This window comes from Carettochelys insculpta, chromosome 17 (genome assembly GCF_033958435.1).
Source record: "Carettochelys insculpta isolate YL-2023 chromosome 17, ASM3395843v1, whole genome shotgun sequence".
Lineage (NCBI taxonomy): Eukaryota > Metazoa > Chordata > Testudines > Carettochelyidae > Carettochelys > Carettochelys insculpta.
Genome location: NC_134153.1, coordinates 5,910,271 through 5,933,388, shown reverse-complemented (window position 1 = coordinate 5,933,388; position 23,118 = coordinate 5,910,271). Strand labels below are relative to the sequence as shown.

The 23,118-nt window shown below is 50.7% G+C and overlaps 1 long non-coding RNA gene across 1 annotated transcript; it reads right to left on the bottom strand.

Moving 5' to 3' along the window:
* Positions 1-650: 650 nt before the first annotated feature.
* LOC142022347 (uncharacterized) lies at positions 651-19,173 on the bottom strand. Its single transcript, XR_012647936.1, has 4 exons — positions 19,112-19,173; positions 3,873-4,010; positions 1,660-1,801; positions 651-1,336 (listed from the first exon to the last, which is right to left on the bottom strand). It is a non-coding gene; the product is annotated as an uncharacterized LOC142022347 (long non-coding RNA).
* Positions 19,174-23,118: the final 3,945 nt, after the last annotated feature.

Below are 23,118 nucleotides of genomic sequence, written 5' to 3'. Positions count from 1 at the left end.
CTGCCCACATATACACACCAGCAGCATCATTACAGGACCTAACCGGATCAGCCACACCATTGTGGGCTCATTCAGCTGCACATCTACCAATGTAATTTATGCCATCATGTGCCAGCAATGCCCCTCTGCCATATACATCGGACAAACTGGACAGTCCCTACGTAAAAGAGTAAATGCACACAAATCAGACATCAGAAATGGCAATATACAAAAACCCATAGGAGAGCACTTCAATCTCCTAGGACACACAGTAGCAGATTTAAAAGTAGCTATCCTGCAGCAAAGAAATTTCAAGAACAGACTCCAAAGAGAAATTGCTGAGCTACAATTCATCTGCAAATTCAATACCCTCAGCTCAGGATTAAACAAAGACTGTGAATGGCTGGCTAAATACAAAAGCAGCTTCCCCTCTCTTGGAGTTCACACCTCCAGATCTACTGATGACAATACAACTCAGCCTGCCTGACTGAGCTAACCTCGTTATCCCCAGCCTTGCTCTGGCCTTGCAGATTTCCAGGACCAGCATCTGAAGAAGTGAGTTAACTCACGAAAGCTCATGCTCTAAACTTTTCTGTTAGTCTATAAGGTGCCACAGGACCCTTCGTTGCTCATTAGGGAAATTATATCCCAATGAAGTCAGTAAAGGAACTAATTGCAGCTGATCCACCGGTTCTGCTGCAGAGTATAACCGAACTTCCAGATCTGATATTTACCCATTATACAGTATTGATCTCCAAGGTAACGTGTAGTATTGTGTGCAAAGGACAGCCAGTGATAAACGGGGGCCATATCTGACCAAAAACAAAAGCTTACATTGAAAAAGAGAAAAGCCCCCTGCTATTCAATTTATGACAGGGGGGTACTCGATTGATGGTATTTCTGTTCATATTTCAGGAGTGTTTCCTTACGCAGGGAAATAAAGGGTTTAAAGGAGTATGGAGAGTTGGATTCCATTCCTTCTCCACTCCTCCGCAAGCATGAAAAATCAGAAGCCCAGACTGGCAATTCAGAGCCTTCCCCCACTCTCCAAAAAAGGAAGTTAAAGTAGGAAAAGTGAACTTTGACGTGTACAGCAGCCAGAAGAGAGCTCTGTGGGCACGATTCTCCCACAGCAGAGCACTTTGACTTCATCTGGTGTAATGGGCCAGAGAAATAAATGGAGGGAAGTGAGCAGCAAGACAGGCGCAAAACTGTCCATTGGATTCCCTGATGCTGGAATTGCTCAGAAACATCCATGAGATGGCAGTGAGTGACGTGACCCAGGTGCGACTGAACAGCGACTGGCAGATCTTCTCCTGCTTGGTTTCAGAATCTCTTAATCCACAGCAAGCTGGTCCTGGAAGAGGAGAAAGGAAAATAATCCTGGCCGGGAATGGAGCTCTGAGCACATCTTTCTGCTCTGAGTCATCAGTGTGGTAAATAGCAGTCTCGACCGGGACAGACAAAGCTGGACATGTGCCGTAACTCAACACCGCTTGTCCAGTTCCGTCCTCTGAAACACACGTGATATTTCTAGCGACGTGCAATCAAGTTGCATACCCCGGTGGGAGGGCTGAATTTTTGTCAAGCTCTTTGTCATGCAATGAGTTAAATACTAGCATTGCCCTGAGTCCAAAGCTTACATAGGCATTATGCACTCAATATCAGATCATGCCTAACCTGAGAACCTGATGTTCCCCAAGGGGCCATTGACAACGGCACTGGGATTATGATCCATCCTTCACTTTAAAAAAAGTGGCTTCATAGATTTGAGGATTTCAAGGACAGAAGAGACAGGTTTGGTCATCTTGTCTGACCCCTCCTGAATAAGAAAATAGAATTTCACGCTGAGCCAAGCCAATAACTTTCCACTCCTAGAATCATAGAGCAATAGAGCTGGAAGAGACCTAAAAGACTCATCGAGTCCAGCCCCCTGATCTAAGCAGGGCCAAACCCATCAGATCAGCCCCGCCAGGGCTTTGTCGAGGTGAGACAAACACCTCCAGGGATGGAGACTCCACTACTTCCCTGGGGAGACCATTCCAGTGCTTCACCACCCTCCTAGTCAAAAAGTTTTCCTAATGTTCAACCTGGACCTTTCCAACCACAACTTGAGACCATTTTTCTGTGTTCTGCCATTCATGACCACTGTGAACAGCCTCTCCCCAGCCTCTTTGCAGCCTCCCTTCAGTAAGTTGAAGGCTGTTATCAAGTTCCCCCCCTCAGTCTTCTCTTCTGCAGACTAAACGGCCCCAATTCCCTCAACCTTTCTTCATAAGTCATATGCTCCAGCCCCCTCATTATTTTGGTCACCTTGCTGAGGGTGCGCTCCTGAGTCTGGAGCATATGCTTCGAACTGGCCAGCTCACAAAAGTGCACATAAATGTGGGTGTGCACAATCACCTGTCTAGAGTGTACAGGCACTACAAACGGACGTGCAAGCTTGCACCTGGAAATGGGCACTGGTGCACAGGCAACTTACAAAACATCAGCTCTGGTTTTTCAAGAGGACACCTGACAACAAAACAGGCCCATGGACAGACCACTGGGAACCTTAGATTATGTCCAAGTTCTGTTCTCCAGCATTTCCCGGAAGGCATTGTTTAATGAGGAAAAGAAATGAGCCAGAAAAACAACAGTCAAAACACAGCAAGACTGCAAACTAGGATCAAATGAGGTCTGGCCTGCCGAACATTCAGATCTGGCCTACCTAAATCCTCTGAGCCACCAACGTCCCACAGCCCAGCAGCACCCCTGGAGTCAGCGTGTACATCTCTGCGTGGTGCATGCTCCTTGGGAGAATGGGGGTCTCCGCATGCTTCCCTCACCCCCAGCACAATCCTCGCAGAGCCCATTGGCTGCAAATCAGCCAATAGGAGCTGCCTGGGCCTTGCTTGGAGGCCCAGACAGCTCCTGGCGCCCTCATCTCTCATGGTACAAGTGGTGCAAAGATGCACACACTTGTCCCAGCAGCTGGCCACTTTGAGTAGTGAGTGAAGGGGTAGCAGGCAGGAAGCCTGGCCGAGGTTCCCACTGAGCTGCTGGCTAGGAGCTGCCTAGGTAAGTGCCCCCCAGCCAGAGCCTGCACCTGGCATCCCCACTCTCTCCCACATCCCAACTCCCTGCACCAGGCCACCACTTAAACCCTGTGCACACCCTCCTGCATTCCTACCACAGGTCGCAACCCATGTCCCCTCTAATCTCTTCTGTCCATGTGTGGAATATTTTTCTATGTGCACCGAAGCCCATGTGAATGTGCACCACCAGTAGAAACATACACCTAACTGTGAGGGCTCTGCTAATCAGCTGTGCAGCATTTGAATCGCTCCTGAGTGGCCGCACAAGTGCCCAGCTTACAGGGAACTCTGCTTACAGTCCTCTCCTACCCCAGGTCACGTCCCAAACCCTCTGCACCTCCTCCTGCATCCCTTGCTCAGATCACAGCTACCTCCTGACCCCAGTCACATCCCAAACCCTCTGCCCACCTTCTGCACTCCTGCCCCTGGCAACAACTCCCTCCCAGACACTGTACCCCCTCCTAAGCCCCATCCCCAGATCAGAATCCTCTCCTACACCCATACCCCCTCCCAAACCGTGCACACCTCCTGCACCCCAATCCTCTACCCCAAGTTCCTTTCTGCACCCAACCTCCATCCCGTACCCCGCACCTCTTCCATCAGTATCAGAGAAAAGTGCAGCCCTTGGCCATTTATGAAATTCTTGGCACACCCCTCCCCCATCAGAAATATTGCCAGCCTCTGAGCTAAGCTTTATTTTCAAAAGAGTTTTCTAAAATAATTATTGCAAAAGTACATCAAAGCAGCCCAAAAGGTCACCATTGATTCTTCCATTAAATCACTCAGAACGAGAACATCAGACACATAAAAACTCACTTTGCTTCTCTGGACCTTAAGCTGCAGACACTCCACGTGTGGATTTATTACCACTGAGAGCAATCAAAGACAGGCATCAGTCGCTTTTTCACTCTCTGCTCTTCATCGCTGGTTAATCCCTGTGCAGCTGAATGTGACCTGTATGGACAAACAGACAATCTAGAAATAAGCCTATTTTTCCCATTTAAGTGGCTCTCTCTGCTACCTGTTTGCTGACGTCAACAAAGAAATGCCCCAGACATTTTACAACCCACATTTCTGGCTCTGATGCCTCCTTTTTCTCCCTTGCTCATTCACTTCTTCCTTGATTTTAGATCTAACAGTACTCAGTCCATGTTGAAATAAAGCTCTCTACTTGATGGACGCTGAGCACAATGGATATGCTGCTAAAGGCTGATCAGCTTTCACCAAATGCCCCATCCCACAAATCTCTCTGGCCATGATACCTCTGCTGAGCCCTGCAGGGATGGTAGCTCTCTTCTGCTCACTGGTGCCTCTGAATTCCAAAGTGCTGTGCTAAACCAGCAGGACTTCTGCCCTTAGCAAGGCTATTAAGGATAGGGTTAAGGATAAGGTTAAGGATAGGGTTAAGCCTAGTCTTAATTAACTCTACACGTTAAGGGTGCACAAAGAGGCTACCAGGCCCTTCAGAGATACCAACTAAAGCTCTGGTCCTGCAAAGGCTTATGCATGTGCTTAACATTATGCGAGTTTCCCCATTGAAATCAACTTGTGGAGGAATACAAAAAAGCAGTCAAGTAGCACTTCAAAGACTAACAAAATAATTTATAAGGTGAGCTTTCGTGGGACAGACCCACTTCTTCAGACCATAGCCATACCAGAACAGACTCAATATTTAAGGCATAGAGAACCAAAAACAGTAATCAAAGTTGACAAATCAGAAAAAAATTATCAAGGTGAGCAAATCAGAGAGCAGAGGTGTGGGGGGGAGTCAAGAATTAGATTAAGCCAAGTATGCCAAAGTTGGCTTAATCTAATTCTTGACTTCCGCCTCCCGCCCCCTGCTCTCTGATTTGCTCACCTTGATAATTTTTTTCTGATTTGTCAACTTTGATTACTGTTTTTGGTTCTCTGTGCCTTAAATATTGAAGCTGTTCTGGTCTGGCTATGGTCTGAAGAAGTGGGTCTGTCCCACGAAAGCTCACCTAATAAATTATTTTGCTAGTCTTTGAAGTGCTACCTGACTGCTTTTTTGTTTTGATAGTATATAGACTAGCACGGCTCCCTCTGTTACTATTGTGGAGGAATGTTAAGCATATGAAATTGGGGGAACTGCACAAGTGACATTTCACATAAACCAACAAAGCCTAACCTTGCTCAGCCCCACCCAGATCAGAGACCGATCTGCGATGCAGCTTACTTCCTCTTTCAGTACCACAGACCTTCGTTTTCAAGATCTTTCCATTCACAAAGTGATTAAAACAGACTGAGAGGTGAGTCACGTTCTGTTCCCATGGGTCTGTTTTGGGACCGGTTCTATTCATTATCTTCATCAACAGCTTAGATACTGGCATAGAGAATATGCTTATTAAGTTTGCAGATGATACTAAGCTGGGAGGAGTTACAGCTGCTTTGAAGAATAGGGTCAGAATTCAGAATGATCTGGACAAACTGGAGAAATGGTCTGAAGGAAACAGGATGAAGTTAAATAAGGACAAATGCAAAGTCCTCCACTTTGGAAGACAGTCAGCTTCATACATACAGAATGGGAAGCAACTGTCTAGTAAGAAGCACTGAGTAAAGGGAATTAGGGGACATCGTGGACCGCAAGCTAAATATGAGTCAACAGTGTGACGCTGTTGCCAAAAAAGCAAACATGATTCTGGAATGCATTAACAGAAGCATTAAGAGCAAGATATGAGAAGCCATTCTTCCATTCTGCGCAGCACTCATTGGGCCTCATTTAGAGTACTGTGTCCAGTTCTGGGCACCACATTTTAAGAAAGAGGTGGAGAAATTGGAGAAGGTCCAAAGAAGTGCAACAAAAATTATTAAAGGTCTAGAGAACATGAGTCTGAGGAGAGAGTGAAAGAACTGGGTTTGTTTAGTTTAGAAAAGAGAAGACTGAGAGGGGACATGATGACAGTTTTCAAGTACCTAAAAGAAGGTTGCAAGAAGGAGGGAGAAAAAATTGTTCTCCTGGGCCTATGAAGACAGGACAAGAGGCAATGGGCTTAAACTGCAGCAAGTGAGGTTTAGGTTGGACATTAGGAAAAACTTCCTAACCGTCAGGGCTGTTAAACACTGGAATAAGTTACCTAGGGATGTTGTGGAATCTCCATCGCTGGAGATATTTAAGGACAGGTTAAACAGACATCTATCAGGGATGGTGGTTGGTCCTGCCACGAGGGCAGGGGACTGGACTTGATGACCTCTCAAGGTCCATTCTAGTTCTAGCGTTCTATGATTCTATGATCCAGAAAGTCCTCCAAGAGCAAAGCAAAGGTGACACCTCCAGTTACACATGCAGCTGGATTCCAACGGAGCAACACCGGGTTACTCCAGCCAGGCAGCGGTGGTAGCTCTTTCAGGATGGGGAGATGCAGACAAAGGCCTGGGGCTTCGCCATCCAGCAGAGCTGCTCTCAAGGCAGTTTCAAAGGGCAGCAGCAGCCTCTGGGTCCTAGAGCTGGCCAGGGAGCTGCAGCTGCTCTAGCAGGAGTGGCCAGGCCCCCTCAGCGGTCCAGAGAGGCCCAAGTCACTTCAGCTTTTTAGGCTCCTAGTTAAAGGTAACCAGTTCAGAGAGTCCTGGGGAGAACCAGCCGGGAGCCCAGGTGCCCCTGTTCAGCCTCCTTCCTGCCCCTGCCCCACCCCACCCATGCCCCTCCCTTCCCAAGCCCCACCCTCTCACTCCCCCTCTTCCGCTCCTATCCCCTGCTCTGCCTCCACTCGCCTCTTCCCTCTAGGAAGCCCACGCGCTCAGGCTGCACCGCTCAAGGGAAGAGGCCCTCAACCACACCAGCAGCACCAGGTCTCCTCTGCCCTAGGCATCATAAACATTGAAAAATGAGGACGCACAAAGACAAAAGGCGCCAAAGAAAAGCACGAGACGTCCTTTGAATATTTGTTATTGAATAAGCGCTTTGCTCACCTTGTCGGTGCAAGTGCACGAATTATGCAGGAAAAAATCTCACTCTGGGCCCCCCTTTGAGCCCCCTTTGAGCCAAGGCCAAATCATCCTCCTGCTGCTCCCCTGACAGCCCCATTGGCCTTCGGAGTGGGGCCTAGAATTGGCCCTCAGTGGTATTCATGGACAGCAAATTAGACAAGAGGTAATGATGTTACACAGACCAAAAAAGCCAATATGCTTCTGGGCTGCCTGGCCTGCATCAGAAAGATGCTACCGCTTCCCAGTGGCACACCTGGAATATAGTTCTGGTATCTCTGAACAGGAGAAGTACCGATGGATGGTGCAGAATTCAGAGAATGACCACCAATGACTACTTGCAAGGGGGCAGGATCTGCCCTGCAGATGGAAACCTGGCTCCCAGAAGCGAGAGGAGGGAAAAAGGAGTTCTCTGGGCCCATGAAGCTCAGATGCTCCGGCACCTTGATCTAGAGGCACACAAGCAGCCTGGCTGTTGTACGGATAAAACTCTGTGTGGGGACAGAGACCAACCACGTGGCTAAAAAAGATTTTGGCTCAGCGAAAGGCCTCCCAAGCTGCTCCTTTGTCTGCTGCAGACAGCATATTCCCTCCAGCGCCGCACAAGAAGAAATCATTTTGTTTCATACCAGCCAAGCCGACAAAAGAGACTTTAACGACGTCTGATTTCCCAGGGGATGCAGGCAGCAGGAGAGGAGCTGTGCGTGACATTTCCTTTGGAAGCATCACCGTACTTTCTGCCCACTTTGATGGTGGGGGCAGGGGAGATGCACAAGGCAGACCCATCTTTTTGGCTCTGATCTCTTCCTAATCCCACCTCTCCCAGCCTCCAGGGCATCCACTCCCGCTCCTCTCTGTATCCCTAATATTTTGAGGGTGGGTCAGTGTTCCTGTGTTATATTTCCCCACATTTCCAGCTACATGGGGTGGATTCTCCTCCGCACTCAGAAGTGGGCAGAGCCCATTAGCTGCACCTGCTGGAAACAACACAGCCCCTGGTCCTTTCAGTGACCAGCCCCACTGTACCAGTGCTTGCTAGACAAAGGAGACAGTGAGGCAGAGTGCTGCAGCAGTGGCAGTTCCCTGACCCAGAACTCGGGGGAGCTGGTTCTGCCCCCGACCCAGGAAAGCGACATCACCCCACCCCCATCCTCACCTCTCTCATCTCTTACATTGCAAACTGCTCGGGGCAGGAATCGGTTCTTCTCAGGTGACTGTAACACACCGAGGGCACAGTGAGATCGCTGGAGCTTGAGGACCACAACCCACGATCCAGAGGAAGTGGGAAGAGGATGGGGAACCAACAGGCCAAGCCACTAGTTCATTTCCTCCAGCTCACAGCAAGTTTCCATGCTGCATGCCAGAAGTCCCGAGGCTCGGAGCCCCTTCCTCCACACCAGGGCTGGTGCTGCAAATGCCAGTGCACTAGCACGGCTCTGAGGCCTTGGGTGAGCTCCATGTGCTACCCCTGCTCCCCGCGCTGCCTCCTCAGCTCCCATTGGCCGGGAATGATGGCCAATGAGAGCTGTGGGCGTGGAGCCTGGGGGAGTGGGAAGCTTGGTCTAGACTAGGCTGGTAAGTCAATTGCAGATAAGCAATTCTAGCTACGGCGATTGTTTCGCTAGAATCAACCTACCTGGCCATCCACGCTGAGGGAGGTTGATGGGCGAGTTTACCCAATCGACCTCCATTACTCCTCGTCAGGTTGGGGAGCACAGGGCTCGACTGCCCACACCCAGCTCGTCCATTTTGCGCGCCTCTACCACATGTGTGAAATCGAACCCTGGAAGAGCGACTGGTAACACAGACGTGGCCAAAGCCCCCGGCCATGCTTCTGTGAACAGCGCAGAGCCAGAGCAGGTAGGGAACAGTCGTGCTCCCTGGCTGACCAGGAGCTGCCAGAGATAAGCACCATCCAGTCAGACCCTGCACCCCCCACCCCATCTTGCACCACAACCCTGGGTCCCAGGCCAGAACCCTCTCCCACAGCCTAACACCCTCCCAGATCCTGAACCCCAACCCTGAGCCCCTCCCACACCCAAACTCCCACCTTCAACCTCCTCCTGCACCCAGCCCCTGCCACACCCCTAAGCCCCTATCTCTAGCCAGAGCCTGAATCCCCCTCCCTCATCCCACCCCCTGCCCAGGCCTGAGCTCACTCCCAAACTGCAAAACCCCATGGCCCCAGCCCAGAGCCCTGTCTTGCGCCCCAAACACCTCCCCCAAGCCCATCCTAGAGCTTTCTTCTGCAAGGTGAAGGCCTCTCTTCCAGCCCCACCCCAGAGCATAGGAGAAGCCTCCAGCCCCCATGCTCCTCCTCTGCTCCTTCTAAACACCCCACACATCTGTGGATGGCCCCTGGGTGATTTTTTCTGCAGGTCCACGTCCCCAGGAGAAAAAAGGCTCCTCCCCTGCCGCACTGGGAAATGCATAAGGGATTTTACGCTAGAGGATTTCTAGTTTGTTTAACTGCCGGTGTTCCAAAGTGGCAGCTTCTGCGACAGCCAGAAGCCAGCCTGGGATGCAGACTGTGATGTGCTGGGTTTGGTTCTGTCTTGTAACAGGAGGTTGCAAAGATGAATGCGTATCTAATTTGCACCCTCACTGAAAAACACTGAAAAAAAATCAGCCACACCCCTTCGAGGCCACTCTTCCGAGCACGCCAAGTGTAAATCAGCCACCTGTCACGCTGGGATCGATGCGTCTCAGGCCAGGCCTCAAGTGACGCAGGGCCACAGAGCGCGGCGTTCGGCCCCCCAAGAGTCCCTGCGAAAGGGACAAGCGGGTTGAACTCAGTATTCAGCAGAGGAGAAGGGAAGCAAATGCTCACGGCAGCAGAATATCAATGCCAAGCCGCAGTGCTTCAGCTCTGTCTGTGCTTGGAAGATTTTCAGTGGGGAAGGAGGAGACGATTGCTGTAAGTTGCTGTCAGCCAAGAGCTTCGTTCCCTGCCAGCATTTCTCCTTCTACGCCTTGTCATAAGTAGGATAGTGCCGCCGAACAATAATTTAGCTCCTACCCAGATCTAATTAGTTTGGGAAAAGTTAAGCGTAATTTCAGTTCCATCCAGCTCTGCTGTCCTCGTTGGATTTCCAACTCGCTGGCTTTAAGAATGGTGTGAAAAGCTCTGAAGAGCAAGCGAAGGAGAGTCAACAAAGGATCTGGCACTTTGTGGGGTTTTCCTCTCCTCAAGCAGCTTGGAGACAGGCAACAGAATGGGCAGTTAGCTCTGAGCTATCTTAGTGCTCCTCCCATCACAGAGGCTGCAGCAGTTGATTTTGACCTAGCTACAGGTTAGAGCAGCCAAGAAGCTGCTCTAAATTTTCATTAGCTGGCCATGTACTTTCACAGTACAAGGAGCAGGACCCCAGCAGAGGCTCTCCCACAATGCCTCCCAGAGTTCCCCAGCTTGCACTGCAATGCAACCATTGATGCAATCCTTAAATGGGTACCACATGTAGACTTCCTTGCTACTTGGGGTTGGGGCCTGAGATATGCTTCCTCCATGCTCCTCCTGGCCTACTCACAGCACTACCTTTATGCAAGCTTTGCACTCCAGTGAGGGCCAGCTGTGACCTGGAAGTGTCCATGGGAGAAGCTCGTTGCTCTCACTCGGCTGTTGCATGCCCAGGTAGCAGCCCAGGTGCAATGGGGTACTTAGATTCCAAGTTTTCCCGAGCCAGGAGCCCACTTACAGGTAGAACACCCTGCAGCATTCGACAGATCGGTCGTGATCAGATGCATCACTGTGACAACACCCATCACAAGGCCCTTCTTCAGCCAGACAAATATGCACCCCAGTGCTCTGTTTAATGGCCCTAGCTGAGTCAGGTGCTCCAGGGTCTCATGACAGCTGGGAGGTAGGGAGGATTGTAAAAGGGAGCCTGCTGAGTCAGAGATGGAGATGCAGGAGAAGATGCCTTAAGAAGGTGAGGCTTTAGGAAAGCAGAGTCTGTGGGGAAGGAAGGAGCTGCAGTGAAACCCGGAAGAGAGGGATTGAAATGCTGCTGCTGTTGTGGGCTTTATCTGCCAGCCGGGCTAGGGAGGTAACCCGGCTGGCTTACAATAACCAGAGATGCCTTTATTCCTATCACTTCAGCTCCACTGCTAGGAGCCAGGGTCGCCAGAGCCAAGGCAATAAACAACCCCCAAGAGCTTTCAGAGGCTGGATTGCATTTTTGCCCAGCTGCTTTATAAGGACCCATTTCTCTGGCAGGCTGCACTATCCTGGGGGGCTGCGGAGCCTCCGTGGGGTGACATCAGTGAGCAGAGTGCAAGCAGGGCAGTCACAGGCTCGTGACAAATGAATTTCTGAGTGTGGCTGCACAGTCTTCCCCATGCGAACGCCGTGATTATAAACACCCGATCATTAGTGCCCTTCATCCCCCTAACCACAGCCTGTTTGTGTCAGCCTTCCACATAAATTCACCAGAAACGCCATCATTTCCTTCTGGCCCATGCATTGAACATGATGGACTACCCGGCAGAAGAACTGCAGGCCGGCCGCAGGCTGTGTGCAGCCAATCCCTTCCTTGTCTCGCAAGCCCAGCTATCAGTTCATCACTCCCACTCCCACCTTGAGTACCTGCACAATCACTCTGCTTGCACAAGCAGGATATGCAAACATGCAACAGCTGCATTTGGAGCTCAGGGTCCAGCCACTGTGCAGCCCAGCCAGCGGAGTAAGTTACAGATGGACCCCTGTTCTTCAGTACCTTCAGAGTCACCTTGACCATCCTCATTTTGTCACTGCCAAATGCAGTAACCACTGCAAAAAAGTCTTCTCCATGAGCTCTAGCACTGTCTGGAGGGCATAATACCACCCAACCTTTCAGCTCCTGGCTCTCTGATCACTCATAAAGGAAGTATTTTTTCACATAGCACACAGTCAACCTGTGGAACTCCTTGCCAGAGGATGTTGGGAAAGCCAAGACGCAACAAAAACAGCTCTTCTGAGACAGACGTGTTGGCTGCTAGTCATGTTCATTTCCAGGCTGTAGCAACAAGGTTTTGTGTCCTGTCCAGGGCTATGTCTACACTAGCAAGTTCTTTTGAAAGAGTTTTCGGAAGAAGAGGGCTCTTTCAAAAGATCCCATGGAGCATCTACACACAAAAAGCATTCTTTCAAAAGTAAATCAAAAAAAATGTGGTGGTCCTTTCGAAATCGCTCTTCCTTTCCCATTTCAGGCAGAGCATCTTCTTTTGAAACAAAACGTGTGTAGAAGCTCTGACAGGCCCTTCTTTCCATAGAGCAGTGCTCGTGGGGCCTGATTTTTCAATCCTTGGCCCATTCTTTCAAAAGAGCAGGGGCTGTGTAGACGCTCTCTTTCGAAAGAGCAGATCGCTCTTTTGATCTGCTTTTGTGTGTCTGGACACACTCTTTCAAAAGAAGTTCTTTCAGAAGAGATCTTCCGGAAGGGCTTCTTTCAAAAATCTCAGTAGTGTAGATGTAGCTTACATGGGAATTTATAACCTTTAGAACACAAGTAAAAAAATGCAGCATAGATATTTGCAATCTCAACCAATTCTCCAGTGTCAGTTCAGCCAATGACCCAAGACCAGCTCTCTGCTGGGTATGCTATAGAAGACAACTCTTACTCTTGTACAGCTAGCTAATGTGAATTTAGAGCAGCTTCTGGGCTGCTCTGACCTATAGCCAGGCCAAAATCACCTGCTGCAACCTCTGCGACTGGAGGAGTACTAAGTTAGCTCAGAGCTAACTGCCCACTCAAATGCCTGTCTCCAACCACAGTGGCAATGTTGTCTACCAATACTTCATAGCATAAGGCTGGGTAATCAGAGGCTTAACCTTCTCCCTAAGCAAAACAAGTGAAGAAGTAGCAAACCTGATGGCAGCTGTACAGGTGGAGATGCAAGATCCAGACAAAACAACCTGACACTACTAAGAAGAGAGAATGCTCGATTTCTGAAGCATCTAGGCTCAATCTACAGTACTGCATATGAATTTTCCCTGAGCTGTGTCTGCATGCAACTTGCTCCAACTTACCCAGCCTGTCACTCCACACAGTTTTACCAACATCTCTCCTATTTTTTTTCTCCTCTTTTCACATCCATCAAGTGTCATTAAAAGTCCCAAACCAAACTAATTCTTCTTGGTGCACTAGCCCCCTTTTGTTCCCCTGCATGCATCTTCTTAAGCTTGCTTCATTAAAAGTCCTACAAATTAACAGATTCCTACTTAGGATGTATAACCATTCCAGGGCTCCTGTTTGCAGAGGCCCACTCATGCATGCATTATCCTGATTCAGGAAATAGGTTCAAAGCAGGAGAGATTCTCAATGCTTTTAAATTCAGCAGAGTCCCTGATTCCAGATGTTCATTCATCTAATTTTGGAGTTTGTTTTGGTAAAGTTATGGGAGGACTGCAAAGGGGAAATAGAGATCCAAGTCTCAGAAACTTTAGGAGCACAAGTGGACTATGAACGGTTCCCACTGGTGACAGGGTAGCCAAGTGGCTAGGCCCCTTTACCAGGGCCTGGGTTGTGGGTCTTCAGCCCCACCTGTGAGCCTGTTGGCCCCGTTTGGGGCATGGCAACTTTTTCACTTGGAGGGTGGTGAAGCATTGGAATGGTCTGCCCAGGGAAGTAGTGGAGTCTCCATCCCCGGAGGTGTTTAAGTCTCACCTTGACAAAGCCCTGGCTGGACTGATCTGATGGGTTTGGTCCTGCTTAGGGCAGGGAGCTGGACTTGATGGCTTTTTAGGTCTCTTCCAGCTCTATTGTCCTATGATTCTATGGTCCCGAAAACCTAGTTTCCCCTCTGATGGGAGAGGGGTCCCTGGGAGGGGCTTGCCCCCACTTTGTACCTGAGAGAGGGTCCTGAGGGTCTGCCCTCTGGCAGCTGACCAGGTGGCAGCTCTGGCTCAGGCCCTGCTGCCTCAGAGCCAGCTCTTGCCCCTTGGCTGCTCAGCCTCCAATTAGGCTGGCTTTCCTCCCTTTATGCCCCTCCAGGCCTGCCACTGGCTACAGGTGAACCAGGGTGGGGCTGATTGGGCCAACAGGCTCTGTTTAACCCCTGCCTTGCCTGGCCTTACTCTCACACTGTTACATGTACACACACCAACTGCCAGTCCCTTCACTCTAAGGTACGTACATAACCCTTAATACATGGCCTAAGGACATGGACACAACTAGATCACGCGCATGTGCACATCACTCTGCATGCACAAGCAGACCAGGGAATTGCTCACATACCTGTCTCCACATAAGCAGTGTAGGCCAGCAGCCTCCATGCGTGCACTTGCCCATGTCATTGCAAGTCTGTCATTTCAAAAGTCTGCCTCTTGGTTGTCAGGCACCATCGTCCAGTGCAGTAGTTCCCAACCTTTCCACTAGGCCTGACCTCCAATCACCCCCCCAAACTGTTTGCAGACCCCCATAAAAGCCAGCTCTAACTGCTATGGACACCTCAGTAAATGAAAAAGGAAACCACAACATAGGCTTTTGAACAGCCATTAGTAAGATTATTGGAAGATATTTAATTTAAAAGTAGTAATTGATTTTAACTAATTTATTTAAAATGTATTTTCTATGAGCATTGCTATTTATCTTTTTTTCCCACAACCCCCCTGCAATACTTTCATGGGCCCCCAGGGGTACACAGATCCCCAGGTTGGAAACCACTGGTGTAGTGGGCAGGGCCCAGCCCAGGAGCGGTAGGGGCTAGTTGTGATTCTGCCACTGGCTTCTTGTCTGGCCTTGGGAAAGTCACTTCATGTCTCTGCAGGCCCACCAATAGGGGGTTGGGGGTGGGGGAAGGGAGCAAATGCTCTGGGACCCTGTGATTCAAAAGGGCCCAGGATTCCCAGACATGGCCGCAGCATTCCTGTGCCCTTTAAATCGCCACTGGGGTCCTGGGTGATGCACTCCCGATGGTGCTAAGAGTTCACTGGGGATGGTAGCTCTGAGGTCCAGCTGCCTCCATCTTCTGCCAACCCCTTCTGCCTAAGGCTCTTACACTTCTGGGAGCAAGGAGGCAGGGGGCCCCTCCTCCACTGCCCTGGGGCCCAGAAATACAGTCCGTCCCTGCATGCCAACACCTCTCTGTGAAATGAAGAGAATGATCCTGAACTTCTTCAGCAAAGTGCTCTGAGCTCTGGGGAAGAACTGTGCTGTAGCCACACCTCTATACATCTTATTATCATTTCCTTCGATTATCCCCAAGTACTGCCCTCCTGGGAGGTCTGAGGGTCACATCTGCCCTCCTAGCTCACTAGACACCTGCCCTGGTCCAGCTTGAACCTCTCCAGCCTGGCAACCTTGGGACCTGACCAGTGCGGAACCAGAGCATTTGCTGAACGATGGGAAGTCAATATTGTTTAGCAGCATTACCAACACTTCCAGTGCTTCCTGGGCTCTTAGAAGACAGGTAGGGGTAAATTACGGCTAAGTAACAGCCCTGAACGCTGAGAGCTCGTCCCTTCTGCCACAGCTGAAAGAAAAGTACGGCCAGAGCAAGGACTTTAAAGTGGGGACAGCTGGATTCTGGGAGAGACCCCGTCAGAGAGTCGCTGCTCTGCAGAAGTCTGAGAGGCTGGTCCTTGCCCTGCAATTCTAGCTGCTCTCTTTCAATGGTGCTCCAGAGGCCAGGAGCACAGACGCAGGGAAGTGGGCAGCTTGCCCCCAACTAATCCCCAGCTAGCCAGTGGTAGATATCACAGCTGATTAATATGCCAGCACTGGAGAGCCAAATCAGACTGTGTACACTGTGCCACCCAGACTGTGATCCTGCACAGCCTAGCATAAATCTCAAGCAACTACTGTCACTTGTCTGGGGTGATTCGGGATTCACACCAGTGTCACAAGGAGATAAAGAAATCTACCACCCCTTTCCCTGCAGCCAGAGCAGCAGCACTCCCAACTAGGCAGCTTCTGTCCTCGCCCAGAGAAGCTATCCCTGATCTGCAGCAGCAGAGTGCCAGCTTCTGCAATGGGAGCAGGTTGCCTCCTGCAGACTCCCAGAAGCAATGCAGGGAAGCTGGGCAAACTCCGCAGGAGGAGAAACACAATCACAGCCTAAGCTTCACTCTGCAAACCCGACAACGCTCTCACCGGAGCCACACCACAGCCGGAGGCCTTGCTGGCAGCCTGTCGTAACCCCAAACTTCCAGCCCAGACTGAGTGATCCTGGCAGGTGGGAATGTGTTGTTCCCAGAACTCTGCCACTGGCATAGCCAAGAGTAGCCAAGGAAGGAAGGGGGGTTATAACCTGGCATGGGACACCAGCAGATGAAAGCTCAGAGTCAGGTTTATTCGTCCATCTGGCAGCTCCCACGCCCTAAGGTGAACCATAAGGGGCTGCTTTCTTTATAGAGAAAATGGCAAGGATTGATGACAGCCTGGGAGGATGGAGTCTTCTATTTATAGCTACAGAATAGCTAGTTTTCCCCCACAGCACACCATCAGGTGCTCCCTGCAGTCCTAGGTCAGAGGGAAGGCTCCCACTTTGTACAGCAGGGCAGGGCAGAGCTGGCTGCATGGCCAGGACAGGAGCTCGCCTGCAATGCTGCAAGACAGGAAAAAAGCTGCAGACAGTTCCATCAGTGCACTCAAGCCCTCGCCTGCAGCTCTTCTGCTGGCCCCGGACTCAGTGTTTTGCAGAACTCAGTGACAGGAACAGCCAGATGCCACACTCTGCTGTCACTGAGGTGACTAGGACTGGGGAGGCCAGTGGCAGCCCTTAATGGAAATGCCAAATTCAGAGCAGTCTGCAAAATGAGAGAGCAGGAGCTCCCAACATGGATGGATAACACCGAGGTTCACCTTCCCAACCAACCACAAACCGTGTTTCTAGTCTCCCACACTGGTTCCAAAGAAGCAAAAAAAATATATAAAAAGAAATCCCACAGCCATCCTTATTTCATTGCAGCCTCTGGTCCCCAGTCAGTCCCTGTCTGGTCCAGTGAGAAGTTATTTTAAAACTCTGCTCACGGGTACAAAACATTCTTCTGGGCCCAAAGGGTCAGCCATGGGACCAGGTCGCTATAGGTTTGGCTCTTACTCCAAAGACTACGCTGCCGGTTGATCCTTTAGCGCCTGAAACTAAAGGTTTATTGCACAGAAGAAAGCAAGAACAAGAAACGAGATGTTAAATGGTCCAACAATCCGTACAGACAACCATTCAAAGTCCATCAAGCTGCTAGCGGCACTGGTGAGCTTGCTGGCTTGAAAGGCCCTCCGAGACCCATGCACAGCTTGAATGGCTCATTTGGTCCTTTGTCCAGAGCTTTGTTTGTAGAAAGGCTACTCCAGAAGGCTGAAGACGAAATGGAGAAGAGGCAGCTGCCCTTTACAGTCTGTTTGCCATCCCGCTTCTTCTTCCTTTGTCCCCCACACAAGTACAGCCAAACCTGCCAATGGGGAGGGGAGCAAAGGGGGCTGGGACCCCATGGCCCAGTGATGCAAAAGGATCCAACGCTCCCAGCTGTCACCTGCACTACTGCGGCAGAGGCCAGAGCCCCAGGCCTGTTAAATCACTGCCAGAGTGCTGTGTGGTATGCCATGGTCTGTCCTGTCCCCCCAGACCAACACCTTCTGAGGGTGTAGAGCAGGGCCCTTCCCCCCAGCATGGCTCTGGAAGCCTTAGCGTTCTGTCCATAGGCATGCTCCTCCACGCTTTGCTGAGACATAAGGCCCTGCACCTGCCAAGGGATAATGCTATCCTAGGCTAGGGAGGTGCAGGAGAAGAGTCACATGGGGGGGCACTCACATGACCTGTGCCCCCCCTTGGGTCCCTCCCCAGCAGTGGCCTAGGCATAGTATCTTCAAGTGTCCCCCAGATTCCACATGGTGACATGTGAAACCTCTTGGGGACATAGAATTCACTACAAGCTGGGATTGCACTCCAATGGCAATGCCAGAAGAGGGCTCGGGACTTAGACAGGAGGGATGCAGCATCCTGGGGCTGTAATGCCGGGATGGAGGCAAGAGGCAGAGAGATCTTACAAAGTGGAACCAGCAAACCAAACATCAAACCTGGGACGGCTGGGAATAACCTGAGCGTCTCCTAAAAGCCAGAGGAGGAAAGTCTCCGGTGGCCACGAGAGAAACACTCCAGGGCAGCAACTGCTCCCTGTTTTTCATGGATCAAGAGGAAGGCCGGGGAAGGGTGAAGAGGGGAGACCAGGCCAGGGGAAGGGGAGCCAAGCAATGGAATCTGAGCAGCCGTAGACAGTAAATATCTGCATTACACCCCCTCCCCAGGCACTAGCCGGCAGCTTTGCCACGAGTGGTAAGAGCTTGGCTAACAAGCACCTCTCCTTTTGATCTCTTGGTGCATTGTGACAGCACCTGAGAGCCCAGCCAGAGCAGCCCCCCAGCCAGACAAATCTTGATTCAGGCCCACTGACAAGCGGAGGGCAAAGGGGACAGTTGCCCCAAGGTCTGGCATTTCAAACAGGCCTGGAGCTCCATTTGGAGTTCCAGGTCCCTTTGACCCCCCGCCCCCCCGCTTCTGTCATTGGCCCCGCCCCTTTTGGGCACAGAGCTGGGGTCCCCGTCCCAACATGCCGCAGGGCTCAGGGTCGCTGTCAGTCCTGCTGCATCATTCCAATCTACCAGCCCCCCATCACCCTGCGACTTCATTCACACCCGCTGCTTTTGGACACAGGCACAGATTTGCTCTCTGGTGTCCTCGACATGCAGCTGCCCTCCCTCTGCTTCAACCCAGAAGCCAGTTTGCCCTGGAGGCAAGGGAAGATGCTATGCCAGGAACCCAGTCAGAGAGGCAGTAATTACTGAATGCTCAGCACCAGCGTTCCCTGTAAACTGAGTGCTTGGGCGGCCCCCAAGAAGAGATTCAGGTGCCACCCAGCTGATTAGCAGAGCACCCACAGCCTCCCACAGCCAGCAGCATGTTTTTCTACTGGTGGTGCACATCAGCACATGCCCTGGTGCACATAACAAAATTTATTCTGCCCACGGATGGAAAATATTACAGGGAACCCTGCTCAGCAAGTTTTGCTATGATCTTCTTCCCTTGGTTCTGGTTCTGCCTGGCTGTCCTGTCGCCCACTCCCCAGAGTGACCCTGGATTGCTACACAGCCCTCTCTATCCTCACACTCCTGCTCTACCTTACAGCAAATTCCACTCACCTACACTCAGGGGCAGTCCTTCCAACCAACAGCCATGCATGGTTCAGCCTTGAACACTTCGCTGTCCCTATGAGTGCTAGGAAGGGCATTTCTCTGACCTATTAAGACTGTCCATACAGACCTGATCTGATGCCCCTTCCCACAGCACTACTGAGCACCTTGAAGGAGAAACCGCTTTGTCGGCTCACGTTTCAGTAACTCGTTCTCTCCTGGGCCAACTGCTGCTTGTTTCTCCTCCTGCACATTCCTTTCTATTTAGAGCTGTTGTCAGCTAAGCCTTGGCAATGGAAGGTTTGTTATTTCTAGGCTATTCTGAGCCAAAATAAAAAGCAGCGCTGTTTAGTCTTTTCTTTTTTTCCCTTTCTCGTCATCACTGAAATATGACAGCTGATTCAGCACATTGCATTTCTAAGTGTGCTGCGTTCCCTGGGACAGATGGTCAACTCCAACTCCTGTCACTCCTAGGTGTTTTTGAAGCTTATCTAATTTCCTTTCTGTTTATTTTTCAAGCGGCAGATGAGAAGAAATCCTAAAAACAACCACATGAGAGAATGGATTCCCACACATACTCCCAACAGGAAAATTACAGGAAAAGAAACCGTGCCCTTTATTTTCTGCCAATATAACATCAGCAGGGTTTGGACATGAAAACTACAGCATCATGGCACATATCTTCTGCTATCCTAAAGGAATAACTCCATCAGCTGCTACCAGCAGCAAGTTGTTATCTTCTAGTGCAGGGTGAGCAAACTTTTCATGTCAGGCCCCAGTTTTCATCCCTGCGATTAGCAGGGGTCATCTAAGCTGTCTAATGTCATCCCAGCCAATGGAAATTTTGGTTATGTTCATATAAAAAAACCCTTTCTGCATGTGTAAGAAAATAAGTCTGCAGAATGCCAAAGAATTATTAATCGGTGTGTAACTGTGAATACACAGATGAAAAAAGGGTAACCTATTTCAACCCTTTTAATGAGCTGGATGAGCCCGAGACTGAGCAGCCGATAGGGCTTTGCCCTCCTTCCAAAATGTGATGCCCCTCTGAAGGGACCCGCCCCCACTTTGCACGCCCCTGCTCTAGAGAATGAAACATCGACAGCAGGAATCAGGAACGTCACACAGATCTCCACGTGGAAGCTGATCCAAAGGAACTGTGATGGGGAACACAGACAGAGAGACCTGTGCTGCTCTCTCACCCTCTCTAACACGCACACACCACGTGTTCCATAGCTATGGTTACAGAAGCCCGCAGGGATTTCCTGGATCTAAATGTCAAGCCTGATATTTACATCATCTTCTGGGGAGCAGCCACATGACCCATACTCAGGTTCTCTATGATTCTGAAGGCCTGCAACAAAGTTTATGGCCCAGCGCCATCACTATTATTGACCATTGTTATCCTGGGGCCACGCGTGTGCCTAGAATGAATTACCAGCAGGTACCACGTGGGGGTACAAACACCTGTCTCCTCTTTTGCTAGACTGTAATTTAAAGCCCCTGAAGAGGGAGACAGGGTTACTCAAGGGTGACAGGACACAAAGTCCTGCTGCCAGGAGGTCCCAGCAGCCTCATAGTGTGGCTATGAACAGCCGTGATATGAAAGCAGTGGGTGGGAGGCAGAGCGACACATGGGAGGTACATAAGGGGTCACATGCACCCCCAGCGTCAGCCCCTCCGCGTACTCACCCTCAGCACCGTGCTGCTTCCCATGAGTGCAAGGGCAGCTCTCCCCCCCCGACTCGGAGTGGCACGGTCTGAGATCTGCACAAACGTCCTAGCTCCACTACTTTCAGGCCATGCCACTGGGGTCGCAGGGGGTGGGGAACTGCCCTGCACTCACCAGAAGCAGCGGGGCACTTCTGTAGGAAAAGGTGTCCAGAGGCAGAGTGGGGGTGGGCAGAGGATGGAGCAGGGGCAGAGCTGGGGAAGGGGAGGCAGGACTAGGGCACATGGCCGGTGCCACCTCCTCTGGTAGGAGGTGCTGGAAGAAAGGGGGAGGATTTGATCAGTGGGGCCCTGGTGAGCGAGAGGCACTGGGGAGAAGAGGGGGCTGGGGAAGCTTGGCTGCCAGTGGGTACCAAGCACCCGCTATTTTTTCCCTGTGTGTGCTCTAGCCCGGAGCAGCCATGAGGCTGGCACCCTTGTACTGAACCAACTGAGCTCGACCAAGGACACAAGCCTTGTAATTTGATTGACAGCTGACAAATGTAGGCTGTATTACACAGCTGGAGGGAGGGAGTTACACAAGCAAAGAGCACCAGGGACTGTCTCCAGACCTGCCGTGGTGGCCAGCAAAAGCATCCATCTCACTGAGAAGGGAGCCAGGCCTAAGACTACAAAGGCTTTGTGCAGTGAAATCCACACCTCGTGCTGTACCAGGAATGGGAAGCCAGCGCAGTGCACAGACTGGATTTCCAGTGTGCTTGTATCAGCCCAGTCCAATCTCTTCCTCGTCACGGTGGCAAATCCCAAAAGGACAAAGACTCCTTGCAGAGCAGGCACCACCCCGGTCAACCTCCAGCTCAGGCCTTAATAAGGTCTGGCTGGATATCCAGCTAAGTCCACCACTGGGATTCTCGTTATGCCATTGCAGCTTTTAGTGCCCACATGATCACTGATGGGGCAGCAGGTTCCTTCTAATTTTTTCCATCCACGGGCAGAATAATTTTTGATATGTGCACCCAGGCAAATGCAGCTGTGCACCACCTATAGAAGCACCGGCTGCCCACTGTGGATGGCTGCGGGGGCTCTGCTAATCAGCTGGGCAGCCCCTGAATTTCTCCTGGGCAGCCGTCCAAGCGCTCAGCTTCCAGGGAAGGCTGTTGTGTAGTGTCATTCCTTGGGATATGGTGGTGTTTATTGGTCTTCCATTTCACACGTCTGTACCAGGCAAGCCATTGAAATTGAACCTATTCCTTTTTGCAGATTCACCGAGTGCAACACCACCAGGGAGAGCTCTGCTCAGCTAGGGTGACCTCCTGTATAACACAGGCCAGAGAAATGCTCCAAAATAATTCCTGAAAGAGATCTTTGAAAAGTCAGCCTGGCTTGATGGTCAGTGGTGGCTGATTCCTCGATAAATTGTTTCAGTGGTAAATTACTGCATTAAAAATGTATCTGACTTCCAGTCTGATTTTTCCTAGCTTCAGCTTCCAGGTTGTGGATCGTATTGCGTGTTTCTCTAAGGGAGGTGGTTGCTGGGTTCAGCTATGAATATCCTCATTGCAGATCCTGCTACTTAATATAGAGCCGCTGATGCAGACAATGAGAATGCTCAAGCCTGCTGCTCTTCTGCCTTCAGCAGGCCCCATGTTTCACTGCCGTATGGTAGCACAGGGAGAATCATGGATCTGTAGATCCACAGCCTTGTAGCAAGCTTGATGGCATGACATCTCCACAGAGGCCATTGAAGGGCCTGGAACACCAGGTTCTGCACTAGGTTAAAAGGATGTCTATGCTTACCGGGAGATCAACCCAGTAGGTTCATGTTGATTATGTGCGCCTAGTGGGGATTTACAGACTTGAACCATCAGTCAGCTCTGCTACTCCTCATTGTCACAAGGGGTAAGGGAGGACAATGGGAGAGTTTTCTCCCCCTGATACGTCCATCGTAGATATACCAATTTCAGCTACGCCATTGTCGTAGCCGGACTTGCGCGTCTAGGATCAGCTTTCAGGTCTAGCGAAGACCTCCCAAAGCTTCCAAGAGATCTTCCACAGTATCCCAAAGTAATAACCCTACCCTGAGGTGACAGAGGTATGGTTGATGTTAACTCACTGTGACTGTGTCTATACTAGCACCCCCCTTTCGAAAGAGGGATGCTCATGAGATACATCAGGATATGCTAATGAGGCGCTGCAACAAATGTGTGTGATGGTGGCCGCCACACTTCAAAAGTGCCACTTTGGATCGCGCATGGCTCGTCCCCACGGGGTCCTTTCTGAAAGGACCCTGCAGATGTCGAAATTCCATCAAAATTTGGTTATAGGAATAAGGGGATTTCGACGTC